At 38.2% G+C, this 15125-nt stretch overlaps 1 protein-coding gene across 17 annotated transcripts in view; it reads left to right on the forward strand.

The window, feature by feature from the left end:
- The window catches only part of nfixb (nuclear factor I/Xb), a 189707-nt gene that overhangs the window by 43504 nt on the left and 131078 nt on the right, over positions 1 to 15125 (forward strand). The gene's annotated exons all lie outside the window — the stretch shown is intronic.

The following is a 15125-nucleotide window of genomic DNA, read 5'->3' on the forward strand; positions in this document are numbered from 1 at the left end:
TTGTTTTTTAAACCTATTGATGTGTTTTGATGTGTCAAATATTAAAATTTTCTGTGTTAATTTAACCCAACGGCTGGGTTTGTCCCTTTTTAAACCAATGCTGGGTTGAAAATAATAATTTTAATTAAAGTATAACCATTTCTTACAGTTTACTATAGTAAATATTAAAGTCTACTATATATTTTAATGCTAAAATATAAAATAACTTTGGTGCTTTTATGATTGTAATTGATTTGCTTTTATTTAACAACTACACTGTAAAAAATACTTTGCTGCCTTAAAATTTTTTGTTGAATCAACTCGGATTTAAAAGTCATTTCAACTAACTATTATTTATCTTGACTAGAGATGAGTTGTTATAACTACAGGTGAGTTTTATATAACTTATAAATTTAAGTTGACTTTTCTCAACTATATTTTATAAGTTGTGACAAATAATTTCTGTTGACATGACTCATAAATCTGAGTTGATTTAACAAAAAATTTTAAGGCAGCAAAGTTTTTTTTACAGTGTCTAAATTTGGCATCATTTGTAAATGTATTCAGGTTTCTGACATCAGACATTTAATCCATTTAATATCAATTATTTATATTTTTTAGACTGGAAATTATGTTTTCAGATCTGAAAATTAAAGTATATTTACACCAAACACTTTTTATTGTGAAAGATGAGATTAACTGGAATTTTAAAGATTTTTATTTCATGATTTCATCGACTTCTCAACTTGGTTTCGTGTTTTCAGAAGCCCTTAAGTGTTTTTATAAGACCCTTCAAGCAAACACGTCAAGGTTTATAGAGCGACAAGCACAGGAGTAAATTCTCAGCCCATAATGGATGTAATAAATGCCACAGAGAGCCGTTTTATTTTGACGTCCAGTATATGAGGTGATTGTAGAGACAAAGCCGCTGTGAATCAGAGAGCGCTGGCACGGATGAATACCGCCTAGAATAAACTACCATGTAGTTCTTATCTTAAGCTTCATGCAGAAAGGCCCAAACCAATCGGCTCTTGTCCACTATCTGCACAGCTGTCTCAGCATGCGTGGAGAATGGATTCCTACTGCCATTGCCATGGGAGTCTCCATCAAAAAGAATAGGAGGATATCCAGTGTGTGTGTGTGTGTGTGTGTGTAGACGGCTGCCTCCACCTCTTTCCTCTCGTTCATGTCACTCCTGGCATGGATTAAACCCTGGCAGCGTCCTGGCGCTGCCCGTAGCTCCGCTGCGGCTCTGTGGTTGCTGATATGTTGTGCTGTTGCTATGGCGACGGAAGGCACACGTACCCAAATTACATAATTTAGTTCACGTACACGTAAGCCGCAAAGCGCACGTAACGTACGATTGGAGCTGATCACAACCATCTTTATGAAAATACTAGCGAAGGCCCGCATACTTATACCAGGGCAAAACAGTTCCCATAGTAACTATTTGGTAGGGTTGGCAGATGGACTAACAGGCCCACGAAATCGTACATCGTGCATCGTTAGACGTACAAAATTAAAACCGTCTTCGCCGAACGCGTCCATAAACCTTTGGGCTTTTCTCATTCTCTCTAGGACGATGTTTTTTTTAGGAGTCCTCTGCGAGGAGTTTGTTAGATTTATGGGTGGGGATGGTTGCGGCGGATAGCTATGCCAGCGTTGGCATGGGTTGGGCACACGGTGTTGCTAGGCAAATCTTCCCGCTTTGGCTTTGCGCTCCACTGGTTCCAGCTCTTGTCGGTGGAGATCACTTGCTTTGTTTTTGATGCACGAATCAAACGGCCGAGACGTTTAAGGCCGCTATGTTTGTTATGAGACTCACCCGGAGGTCAAACCGTTTGACCCAGATCTCACCGATCCCAATATAGGCGATCCGTTGCAGTGCACACCCTGTTAGCAGGGTTGGCTGGTACGACTGAAGTCTTATATTACAGCATGAGTCTTTTTTATATCATGTTAATTTGCAATATGGTTATTTTTGCTATTAAACTGAATAAATTGTTTAGATTAAGTGTGCCATCTCTGTGCCACTAGTGATTAAACTGACTTTGGTTATCAAACATGTGAATAGTTCCTATTGGCTGGCCAAAGAGATAGTACCACCAACATTTAAGTTAATAAAATCTTTTATAATTAAAAAATGCATCTTTTGATGTAAGTTTTGCATTCAGCTTAACACAATGAGTTCATATCTTAACACGCGAGATGTTTCTGAATCTAAATTTTGATTGAGTCACATTGAAAGCCACTTAAAAATAGGTGTTATGCAAACCTTTAACGGCATTAATTTTTTTTCCTGCTCTTACTTACAGTCAATTAAAACACTCATTAAAAAGTCTCTGCCCTCATGCATAATGCATTTGGACACATGCACACGTGTACACTCTCGCACCTGCACACACTTAAACACATGAGACGCAGGTGTGCATTCTTTACTCATCCGTGTCAATCTGGTGGCGACTGCAGATCACGGCCAGCGCTGGCAGTACGCACGCGTGAATACGAACGTCGCACCCTAACGGCACCACGTGTGCCGGATCCTCACCTGACTCGTCCTAACCCATATGGCCTCCACAAACTCTTGACTGTCAACGTGCATCGCATTAGCACCTTTCTTCTGAACCTGGCCAAGCTCACTGTTGCACATGTACAGTAGACTTCCATGCAACAGCAGCTGTGGAGAAAATCGACAGTTTTTTGTTCAGATTGTCTATAAATTTGATTTGCCAGCAGCTATTTTTTATGAGCGTTCCAGTTACTGATTTTTTTTGAGCCTGCAGTATGATATCATTTTCATTTCTCAGTTGTTTCTCATAGACGATTTTATTAAGCAATTTCTCCAAGTGATCCAATAATATCTAAATAAGAGAAGTAATCATCAAGAGGTTTCAAACTCGGATTTCTAAGGTTCCAAAGTTTGGAATACATTTTTCCAATCCAAGTTTTGGTGGTAGTTAGGCAACCACCTATTGTAGCAACCACATACCACCGATTTACATATTCTGTAGCAAATGTATAAGATTATAAAGTTAATTCTGTAGCTCTGTGCTCTTAAGGCCTGAGTATACTTCACTTTTTACCTACACAGTCTCACAGAGGTTCGTTATATAGTCACGTAAATTTTTGATTCTTTTTTACGTGATATCACGAATTTTCCGCGTTTTTTCATGATCGTATAACCAATTTTTGTTTTCGTGTGATTATTACTTATTGGTTTCTCAACTGCTTTCTCCTATTTTCAAACCATTGTCGCTTCGGTATAAGGGTTAGATTTGGTGTTTGCATTAGAATGTCACTTTGTGTATTGGTTTATACTATTTTTTCGGATTTATTTTTTATATGTTGCCTGGCGTTAGGGTTAGAGTTGCGTTTGGGTAAGGATGTCATTTTATGTAAATCTAACCCTGAACCAAAGCGACAATGGTAAGAAAATAGGACAAAAAAGTTGAGTAACCAATACGTGATAATCACACGAAAACAGAAAGTCGTTATACAATCATGGAAAAACGCGAAAATTCGTGATAATGTCACGAAAAAAGAATCAAAAATGTAAGTGACTATACAACGAAATTTCGTGAGACTTGGTTGCTTTTAACACATACAATTTTCGGCATTATGAAAGTACACACGTTTGTAGTTGTGCATACTTTGTCGCACATGCACATAAAGGAGTATGTAGTATGTAGGTCAGGGGAGATATTGTGATTTGTCGCAATGTGTATGTGTTGAGTGTATGCGTCAGTGATGCGCAAGTTGATCCAAAATGAGTGGGTGCCTGCGCTCACCCGTGGTTACAAGTCATCCAAAAATATTTTTAATGATATTCGGGCATCGCAAACGGTCGGGTCGTTTAAAATAAAGATGCCAATTAACTATTTTAAACGATTACTCCTTTTATAAATATATAGACTGTTTCAGCAGTAACAACATAAACAAGCTGCTGTTGCGGTACGCACGTCTCTTCCGGTAAACTCCGCTAATAATATATAACAACAAAGTACTTTAAACGTAGTTTATTTATATAACAAGCAAAACAACAACACATAGATTACCTAGGAAACCAAAACATTTGTTATTTTCGACGAGGCATTTGTTTAAGAGATCAGTTTAGCAACTAGTCAGACCATTAAAAAAAAACTAAACCGGAAGTAAGGTTCGGATCCAGACGTGTATCACGTGCGTCCGATGAAACCTTCTATACAGTATATAAATAAAAAAATAAATATATATATATATATATTTTTATTTGCGGTCTGAGTTGCGGGCGGGTTAGTTGAAAACGTCAGTCAGGTGCAGGTTGTTTATACATTGACCCCTGCATCATTGGTATTTGTATTAGCCAAATGAAGTATGCTATGCAAGTGTGTTTGACTGTGCGAGTACGCAAGCGTACATGTAAAAAAAATCGAAGTTTACTTTACTCATTTCTCATCTGTTTCTGCTTTCATTTTTAGGAGAAACATATGAGACAAAGTTGGTGCTTAAAGGCGAGGTGCATGATCTCTGAAAGCCAATGTTTACATTTGAAATCACTTAAACAAACACGCCCCTACCCCAATAGAATCTGGACCTTCTTTTGATAGACCCACCCCACACATACGCAACCCAGGCAACAATGGCGGTTAGTAGACACGCCCCTTACTGCTGATTGGCTACAAGTGTGTTTCGGTACTCGGCCTGACTCCCTTTTCCAAAGCGTTTTTCAAAAATCATGCACCGCGCCTTTAAAGCTGCAATCTGTAACTTTTGCCTCTCTGTCGCCATCTCTGTTTGAAGCATAAATTTGCAGGTTACTTTACGTACAAATCTGATCTGATAGCACAAATTATGAATCGTTATTACATGGAGTAAGGTACGGAAATTATGTACTCATTTAATAACGATTTTTGTTTATTTTTAACCAAATATGTTACGGATTTCAGCTTTAAATGAATGATGAAGTGTAAACCCAAGCATGTCTGCCAAAAGCAGCCTCAGTGCAATAAAACTTTGTGAAATCAGCACTCGATCATCTCAGATAAGATTACAGAGTGTTAAAAATCATTAACTTAAAGACAAATCTGTTTTTCACCCTGAGCTATTTATCCAGCGTGTGAGAGCAACAGACGTTTTGTGAGTTAACTCTGCAGAGTGTTTTCCTGTCTTGGAGGTTTGTGGGTGTGGAGTTGCTGGAGGAAAGCTGTGTCTTTTCTTCACCAAACCCACTAGGCCAAAACAGTACAGCGAAAGGACGCATTTTTCCACAAAGCAGCATTGTTAACAACATCTGATTGTAAACAAACATACGTGGAGCATTACTCACGGCCGCGTGCCGTGGCGGTCCGTGCTGTTTAGCAGAGCGGACCTGTAAGGAATCATCACTGGCGGGAACAAACTCGACAGCTTTCGTCGCCCGTCTCTAAGCGAGCAGGAAGTTGGCCAACGTCCAGCGGTGGAAAATCTATACACGGTTGCATAATATAGCATATCTTTACCTCACATGAACCCTGAGGAGGCTCGGCAGCTGTGAGCAAACAGAGATCCAGCGAGGGGAGGGTGTGTGTGTGGACAGGATTCCTGTGAGCGTCTGCTGGCTGTGGTTGCAGGCCACAAGCTTTTTCTAACAGGCCTTGTGTGGTGTAGAATAACTACAGTGAAAGTTGCCGCCCTGTGCCACTATGACATTGTGCGGTTTTACCAGACAGTTAATCATCGGGCCCAAGCTTTACAGATAGATGTTCGGATGAAAAATCCATACCTGACATGCAAGCTTTTTGTTTTAACTTTCCTTTCTTGTGGTTAAAGGTAACACGGGATGTTTCTCGGGAAACAGTGAAGCGATTAACAGCATTGGTTTTTGCATTAAGTGAAGCTCAAGAGAAAGAAAGTCCAAAATATTGATGTGTAGCAAGCTTTGGAAATGTCTCCTGTAAAAAAACCCACATGTTAATGTTTTCAGTTGTTTTTCACATACAGCTATTTAAATGAGATTAAATGGAAATATTATGCACATATATCACAATAACTGAATGATTGAAATACTTAAAAAAGTTATTATGCATAGTCAAAATTTAAAGTCGACACAAAGTAGAGAGACTGGTAAGAAGTTTGGTTGTGTGTTTGTTTCTACAATTTCTAGTTTGATTGAAAATTTATAGAGTCTGTTTTTGGGCAAATGTCATGTTCAAAGTAGGGCTGCAATATGGGTCAATTTATCCACATATATCACAATAACTGAATGATTGAAATACTTAAAAAAGTTATGCAAAAGTAGAGAGACTGGTAAGAAGTTTGATGGTGTGTTAATTTCTACAATTTCTAGTTTGATTGAAAATCAAACTTAAAGCGCATTTGTACTGCATATTGTATAGCGCATTATTTAGCAAGTTGTAACAAGTTGTCACATTTTTCTTCAATATCGTGCAGCCTTAGTTGAAAGCAAACTTAATATTTAAAATTAATGAGCCGAACTGATGATTTATAGCATGCTCCCCATACATACTTTGAGATGGTTCCCACCGAAACGCTCCTGTGTGTAATTCAAAACTCATTCGGTTTATCAGCCAGTATTATTTATGTTTCCCAGATGAATGTCTGGAAATTTTAAGAAAAAAACTTTTAAAAAATTAAGCGTAAACGTTGCTCTTTCATAGCTCAGGAGTTTCTCTTGTGTATTAAGTTTGTCTCAGATGTTTATCCCACAATAACAAATAAGGCAATTGTTGTAATATAGTACTGACACAATACAATTATAGTAGTTGGTTTAGCAAAGATAGGGTCTGTTTTTGGGCAAATGTCATGTTTGTTATCATTAAAATCTTTAATTATCTTGTATTACACTAGTGGATTTTCAGGGGTCTTTCAGGGGTCTCTAATGGAAACATTTGTGAGATTTTGGTGAGAGTCTTTTTCTCTGGAGAATAATTTGATCTAGGAGACTTTAGCAAAAGTTTCCATTTGCTCCTCATTTAATTTTATTGGTGTCCAGGAGAAAGAGTTGAGGTTTTAACTGTAATTGGTCTTACAGGTGAGTAGCAAGCACGGGCTTTTGCGCTCTCCACTGTGTTTCAGGCCTTATCAGTAATTCACGCAAAAGTACAAAAGGATTTTATAGCCTTGTGCCCATTTGTTTATGACCTGCTTTGGGACAGATTCACTTAATGTCCTTCTACATTTGATCTGGAATAGGATATGGACTGAAGTCAGAGTGAGCTCATGATATCGCATTTGTAGCTCCCTGCGGAGTGTGTGTTAGACTAATCATGGCTCTGCGCTTCAAACCGGCCGAGTTAAAACGCTTTGTTCCCTATCCGACAGTTCTCCACAAAGATAACCAGATGTCCAGCTGTTTTGATTTGGTCTCTTAAAGAACAATGTCTTTCTCATGCGTATGTCCTTTCGGACCGCCGCCTAACACAGTTTCCCCCTTTTTGGTCCCAAAACTTTGTTTTTCGAGAGAAACGACAGCAACGGTTTACCCGCGCTCGCCGCAGACTCTGGGTGGTTTCAAGACAAATACAAGAAAGCCGAAACACAAATCTCAGAGCGGCCTAATGCAGGATGACATTCACCATGTGCCGTGACTTACACAAACAAAGAAAAGATGAGCGGGCCAAGAAAAGTTGCATATCGCCTTCCTTATGTTAACTCGTGTTTGCTTTCATATGTCATTTTTTTATTTCCATACTAAAGTTAGAACTGCACTGGCCGCGGCTCCAGGAGTCCAACGCGAGCCAGAAAGTCATTTGGAGCATTTCGCTCGAGTTCTGCGGCCAAGCGTGCGGTTGAATTAACCCCAAGACAACATATAAAATGAATCGAGGGCTGCAAAACAAAAGACATTTTAAGATTTCCAAGGTTATCGTATCCTTGTTTAACCTAGTCGGACCGTTATTTGAGCCGAGTGAATTTTTCCTGCCCCGAGCATTAACGCTTGGCACGTAACCCGTCATGCACCGTTTGCGCTACGAACATAAATGACACCTCAAATCGTGCTTGTTAGGTTGAGACGCTCTATAACCTTTCTATGCGATGCTATTTAGCAAAGCGACCACCCATCTGTTAGCAACCTATACAATAGCAAGTGTCCAAAAATGCCCTACCAATAATTGATTTGGTTGTCACTTTAGTGCTTTCTCAGTATTTGTTTCTTTCTCGCTCTCCTTCTCCACCCAGCTGCAGAGAGCCTGACGTAGTTCGGATAAATACATGTGGAATAGGAGCCATATGTGAAAGCAGAAAATGTACACAGCCGTCTTCCACAGCGCCAGTTGGAAACCACAAGCGAGAGATCAAGTGCAGCTACGTCCGTGCATGAAAATCGAGCAGCTTTTTAATCGAAAGTCCTGTATAAAGAATCTAGCATCTAAAGCAGTTTGTCGACATTTCTTATGTGCAACCAGGAACGAGACCTAATCAGATAAAATTTTTTTTATAGTTAAACAGATCGGTTTTGCTTTCTTTCTAATGAAACACGGCCTGTTGCATCTACAAAAATTTTAAAACCTTTTTTACTTTGAATGTAAAAGGTATGAAATAATTTAGCCAAAAATAATGGTTTGTCTATGGCACCTTTATTTTTAAGAGTGTATATTCAATATACAAATCATACATACAGTATGCATAAAATATGACTGCTGGTAATATTCTTTGCAATGCACTTTGTGGTTGGCACAAACCATGTTTTTTCTCGCTGCAAGTCAACTGTTATTTAATTACGTCTGGGTCGTTTTTTTTCCTTTCGTTCTTGGTTTCCATGTCATGTTGGCATCCACCTACTTTGACCGACTTTAAGTGACAGATGAATCTGTGCCAAAATACCATTGCTTAATGACAACAACAAAAGATATGGCAATCATTACCCCTCCCTTTAAAAACTTTTATAACCTTGCCTATTTTGAAAAAGAACAATTGTTTGCATAATGGCAGTTTATTTACATCAAGAAAGAATGATGTCTAATATAAACATATCCAAACAGACCTTTCACCTTTTATAGGGTCACGTAATTTAAAGGGCCCATGCATGAAAATTTTAGCATTGCCACTTTGCAGGTGTGAGCAAAAATGTGTCGTTTTGGGTTTAAAGGGGCCATGGCATGAAAATCAGACTTTTTCCATGTTGAAGTGCTATGATTGGGTCCCCAGTGCTTCTATCAACTTAGAAAATGTGAAAAAGATCAACACAATAACTTAGTTTTGGTAAACCATTCTCTGCAAGCATGTAAAAATAGGTTGTTGAAATTTGGCTCTCCTTATGATGTCATTAGGAGCTCTAATTATAATAATACCGCCCCTTAATCTGCACTATCCAACCACAGCACTGCCATTTGCTGCAAAGACAGAGATACGGAGAAAATAATTCACAGCACAATTGAGTTTCAATTTCAACAAACCACCATCATTGTGATCAGTGTTTGCATTATCATCAGCTCATTTGCATTTTAAAGGACACACCTAAAACGGCACATTTTTGTAAACACCTACAAAGTGGCAATTTTAAAATGGTATAATAAATTATCTATATGGTATTTTGTGCTAAAACTTCACATATGTGCTCTGGGGACACCAAGGATTTATTTGACATCTTAACAAAATCTTGTGACATGGCCCCTTTAAAATGCAAATGAGCGGATGAAGTGCAAACACTGATCACAATAATGGTGGTTTAATGCAATTCAAACTCAAATGTGTTGTCAATAATTTTTTCTCTCTGCACTAAATGGTAGTGCTGTGGATGGATAGTGCAGATTAGAGCCCTGCACGGGCCAAAAACTCCAGCCCTAACCCGGCCCTGGCCCGTAGTGTTCAAGCCCTACCCGACCCCAGCCCGACAATGCCTGCAATTTTTTCAGCCCGAACCCGACCTGACCCGAGACCAATATCAATCACTTTTAAGCTCTCTCTGTCGTGCACGCTCTTTGATGTGGCTCTCTCGCTCGGATGCGCACTCTCAGATGCGCGCTTTCTCTGCTAAACACGAAAACACACACAAACAATGAGGAGAGATGCTAACATAAGCCCGAAAAAACGGCCCGAGCCCGGCCACGACGGGCTTGCAGGGCTCTAGTGCAGATTAAGGGGGCGGTATTATTATAATAAGAAGATCTCCTTATGACATCATAAGGAGGGCCAAATTTCAACGACCTAATTTTTGCTCACACCTACAAAGTGATTTTTTTTTGGCTTTTTAAGCAACTTCATTTGGTTTTGGTTGTGACGTTGTTCTCGTTATTGTCTTTTTTCTGTGTTTGACATATGCGTTATGCATTTTGCATTGGACAGGACCATGCACAAATAAATCATAGCTATAGTGCATGGGTTAGCGGAAGTTTAGGAAATATAGTAGGCGACTCCAGACAGAAGGATCTTCCGCCTAAAATATCTCAGAAAAAGGAGGGTAGGGTGGTACCCTTTTAAAAAGTACACTTTTTTCTCTAAAACTTTGGTCAGGACCCACTTGTGGGTTGCACAGTGAGATAAGGTGGGTGGGCACAAAGTTGCTTTGCGTGTGGTTGATGACTATTAATGACTAGTTTTGATTTGTTATATATTACATTTTTATAACCATTCATTTCATTAATAAAATGACTAGGAAAATGTGTATTTTTCTCATATTTCCATAAAAAATATGTTGGTGGTTCCCAGGATAGAAATACCCATTTAAGTGGGTCACAAAAGGGTTCATATTGGTATACCTTAATGTTACATGGAACTCTATCTGTACCTAAATGGTACATACAGTATAAGGACTTTTTTAAAGCGTACCATCCCAGTTAGTTTATTTCAAATTTATGCAAAAAAAGAAAATTAAACAAGACAATGTAATCAAGAATACAAATCACACAAAACATAAAATAATAATAATAATAATTATTATGTTTAATAATAAACAATAATTACCCCCAAAGATTTTTTAACTATAGTCAATGTCCTTTGCCTATTCGAAAAGGGATGAAAAGAAGAAAAAAAAACTAAAAAAAGTCCATATTGGTATACCTCAATGGTACTTCTATCTGTACCTAAATGGTACATACAGTATTAGGACCTTTTTAAAGAGCACCGTCCCAGTGACAGCTTTTATACCTTTGTCTAGTAAAGAATGAGGCGTAGCAACAGTAACAAAACAAAAGAGAAGCCTTCCCGCTTTTAAAATACATTTGTTGTGAGAAAGGCATGTTGCTGGTACAATCCATCCCCTGTAAAAACAATGGTGTGGTTGTGTCCCGTAACCCAATTACGCCCCTTGAGAGAGAGAGAGAGAGAGAGAGAGAGAGAGAGCGAGAGAGACCAAATCCCGTAGTTTGATCCACGGCTTTATTCATTTAGCTTTTTTAGCTCTGTAACATGCACTTTTATGCAGAATTTGCAGATTATTCAGATTAAAATGTATTTAAATGGATCTATTTGGGATTGAGGTTATGGTTTAAAATTTAGGGTGAGTTAACAATGGCTTATTATGTTGTTCAGAAACATCCAAAAAAAACATTTGTCATTATAAGTTGTATAAATAATACATAAAATGTATTTTTATTTATTCGCTAAAGGTCATGTAAGAACAAAGCATGTATAGTTTTGCAACATCTTCCATTCGGCCAGTTCACACTGGGTTTCTCGATGCGAACCAGTGCATCCATTAATTTCATTTGAATCTAGATGAAGACTTGAATCCTTTTTGTTGAGGTCTATTAAAAATAAACTCCTCATATATAAATATCAGCGTATTCCAACGACACAAGGATGAGTAAATAATCACAGAGCTTTTCTTTAATACATTGTAATTCGACCTTAAATTGCGGTCTGGGTTTGCTGATTCGGTTTCAGTCGACCTTCCGTCGATTTAATGCGTGGTGTTAGCGATGCAGGTCGTCACGTTTGGCCGTTTCTTTGCTATGTTTACCTCCCACTGCTGTCTGTCGTCAGCTCGCTGGTTTCCTGGAGAGGTGAACTTACTGTATCTTTATTCATTCAGCAGGAGGAAGTTTTAGCAGGAAATGAGGAAAGGGATGTGGGCAGTCATATTTACAGATAGGAAGAGGGTGTTTAACTTTTCACTCCAGTCTGAGTTCAATGTTTGTACTTTCACCTTAGATAAGAAAGTGCTTTAGTGTCAGACCCTTATAGAGTGTGAACGCTATTTCATTTAGTACTACTAGTATATATATATAATATACATAATGTATATAAAATAAAGACAAAGGACTGATTTACTACATAAAATACTTTTAAGTAGTTTACATGTATAATTTGAAAGATTTGTGTCCCCAGGTTATGCTGGTATGTATATTAATATTAAAGCAGATATGTTTATACAGTGTTTAATATCTTTTAACAGTAATATTAATAAAAGTGTGTCTCTGGCTGTTGTGTGTGTTGGCACAGATCTGCTTTGCCTGTACAAGAGTCACCATTCAGGAAACATCCATTAGCCTTATTTAAGATTTTCTTCCTCCATCTGTGTCTTTTTTTTTCTTACCCACTTCTCAATTCAGAGATACAGGCTGTATTTTACACTTTTGAAGTACAAACCCGTTTAATGCATTGTAATGTTGGTTAATCTATCTGACAATTAAAAAGTTTTTCCTTTTAAAGTTTTAACATTTCTATAGTTAAACCTCCATAATTATAAATGTTACTCTTTTATACTGTACCTATAATGCACTTTGATTTAAAAACAATCTTTATTGCCATTAATCAAAATCAAAGCAGTATTTTATCAATATAATACTTTCAATGAAGTTTCGTTTATTTATTTTCATTTATTTTCTAAAGTGCATGTAAGAGAAAGCATGTATGTTTTTGCTACATCTCACCTCAGAGAGTTACCCTTATTAAAATTAATCATGATTTTACCACAAATGAAACCAATAAACCATGGTTGCTATACTGTAGTTAAGCCATGGTTTTACAAATGGTAATTGGTTTGCAAAAAAATAAAAATAACTTTGTTGAGTCGAACAATTGGGTTAAATTAATTCAGAAAATTTGTATATTTGACCCAAAAATGGGTTCAAACAACCCAGCATAGGAGTGTAGTTTATTTAGTTTCTCTTCTATTGTGAGTGTGTTTGTGAAATCCAAGTCTCACCTCAATCTTAACTTTAGCATCAAAGTTTGATTTCACATTAATTTCAATCTTCGACATGACCTTTCTCAGTCAATATTAAAGTGACATTCCACTTTTTTTTGAAAATATGCTCATTTTCCTGATCCACTAGAGTTAAACATTTGATTTTTACCATTTTGAAATCCATTAATCTGATCTTCGGTTCTGGCAGTACGACGTTTAGCATAGCTTAGCATAATCCATTGAATCTGATTAGACCATTAGCATCGTGCTAAAAATAACCAAAGAGTTTGGATATTTTTCCTTTTTAAAACTTGACTCTTCTGCACTGTAAAAAAGACTTTGCTGCCTTAAAATTTTTTGTTGAATCAACTCCGATTTACAAGTCATTTCAACTTACTATGATTTATCTTGACTAGAGATGAGTTGTTATAACTTATAAAATTAAGTTGACTTTTCTCAACTATATTTTATTAGTTGTGACAACTCATCTCTGTTGACATGACTTGTAAATCTGAGTTAATTTAACAAAAAAATTTAAGGCAGCAAAGTATTTTTTACAGTGTGTAGTAGTTACATCGTAGATCGACGGAAAATGTTAAGTTTCGATTTTTTTTTACGCCGATATGGCTAGGAACTATACCCTCATTCCGGCGCAATAATCAAGGACTTTTTCAGGAGGCTCAATGTTATTACGCAGTGCCCAAAAATAGTCCCCCGCTATTGACCGTTACTAAGGGCACTATTTTTGTGTGTGATGCTAAATGTTCTAATCAGATTCAATGGATTATGCTAAGCTATGCTAAAAGTGGTTCCGGCAGATTAGGGGAGCTAGAAAATGAGCATATTTAAAAAAAATGGAGTGTCCCTTTAAGGATATAAAATTATATTTATAACACATAGTTTAGATATTTTTACAGAATGCTCTTTACGTTAAGTAGGATGATTTTATGTAGTTATGTAGAAATCTGGGTGTTTGCAAGCACCTTAACTCAGTCATGAACCAATCTGAGATTTTTTTAAAGAGACAGTATACGAGCACCAGGGTGAGAGACGACGGCGTGGCATTGGGGCGTGGTTACAAAAGGTGTTAAACAGAGACAACATACGACTGCCTAAAGTGCCAGGGAGAGAGAAAGATAGTTAAAGATATGGCAAAGAGCAGACAGTAGGGGTTGTGATGGCAGTGATGCATTTGCATAAAGGGCAGGGCAGAGTGCCCGGCAGTGGAAAGGGTTGGCATCACGCCTCGCAGACTGGCAGAGGGGCGACTGAAGAGAGAAAAATAGTGGTGGGGTGAGGGGGGTTTAGTCAATAGTGCATCCCTTGTTCTGTGAGAGGAGGGCCTGGTTTGTTGGCAGCGACGATGGGGAATCTCTTGTTTGTGTGCTAGATTGCCCCTTTATTTCTTTGATTGCGAAGCGTTCAACACTCGGCAACTGTAGTGCCTGTGTGAATTTGCGTGCGTGTGCGTTCGCGGGGGCATCTGTTCCTCTTTTACTTTCTTAAAATCCCACATCATGCTATACGTTTTCACCTCTATTCATCAGCTGTGAACGAAAGAAACACCTCACCATCAATTCATCACTGTTCAACCATATAGGTGACGCTAACGCTATTAAAAATGGGTCTCTGGGTAATCTCCATCGTTCTGGGTAACATGGGCACAGTTTTGGCACAGCGGCTTATCTATTTGCATGTGGCGTATCCTGCCAACCAATCGGCAGGCTTTAATCGAGGCAGTGGCCAGCGACGTTGCTTTGACTCATTCGGAGCTGAAACGGCACAGAGCCGGCGCTGCTGGATGATGTCATAGACCCGCCGTTCAATGTGGCGGTCAGCACCGCAACACCGCGGTCGCACGATGTGCGTAGGGCTGAAGATATTGTTCGTGATTTCATGCGGTGCTTCTTACTATTTTGGGAGTATCAGGCTTTGTAGTAAATGGTTTTCTCTTGGTATAGATGTCAGGTTTGCACACTCTTCACTTCACTTACATGCTAAAATAATTGATGTGAAACCTCATATTGTGTAAAAGCCTATCGGTCACATGAATCTAATGCAGGACCTATAATGTTTTGAAAGGTGTTTTTGTTCCTAC

Source organism: Paramisgurnus dabryanus, chromosome 3 (genome assembly GCF_030506205.2).
Source record: "Paramisgurnus dabryanus chromosome 3, PD_genome_1.1, whole genome shotgun sequence".
NCBI lineage: Eukaryota > Metazoa > Chordata > Actinopteri > Cypriniformes > Cobitidae > Paramisgurnus > Paramisgurnus dabryanus.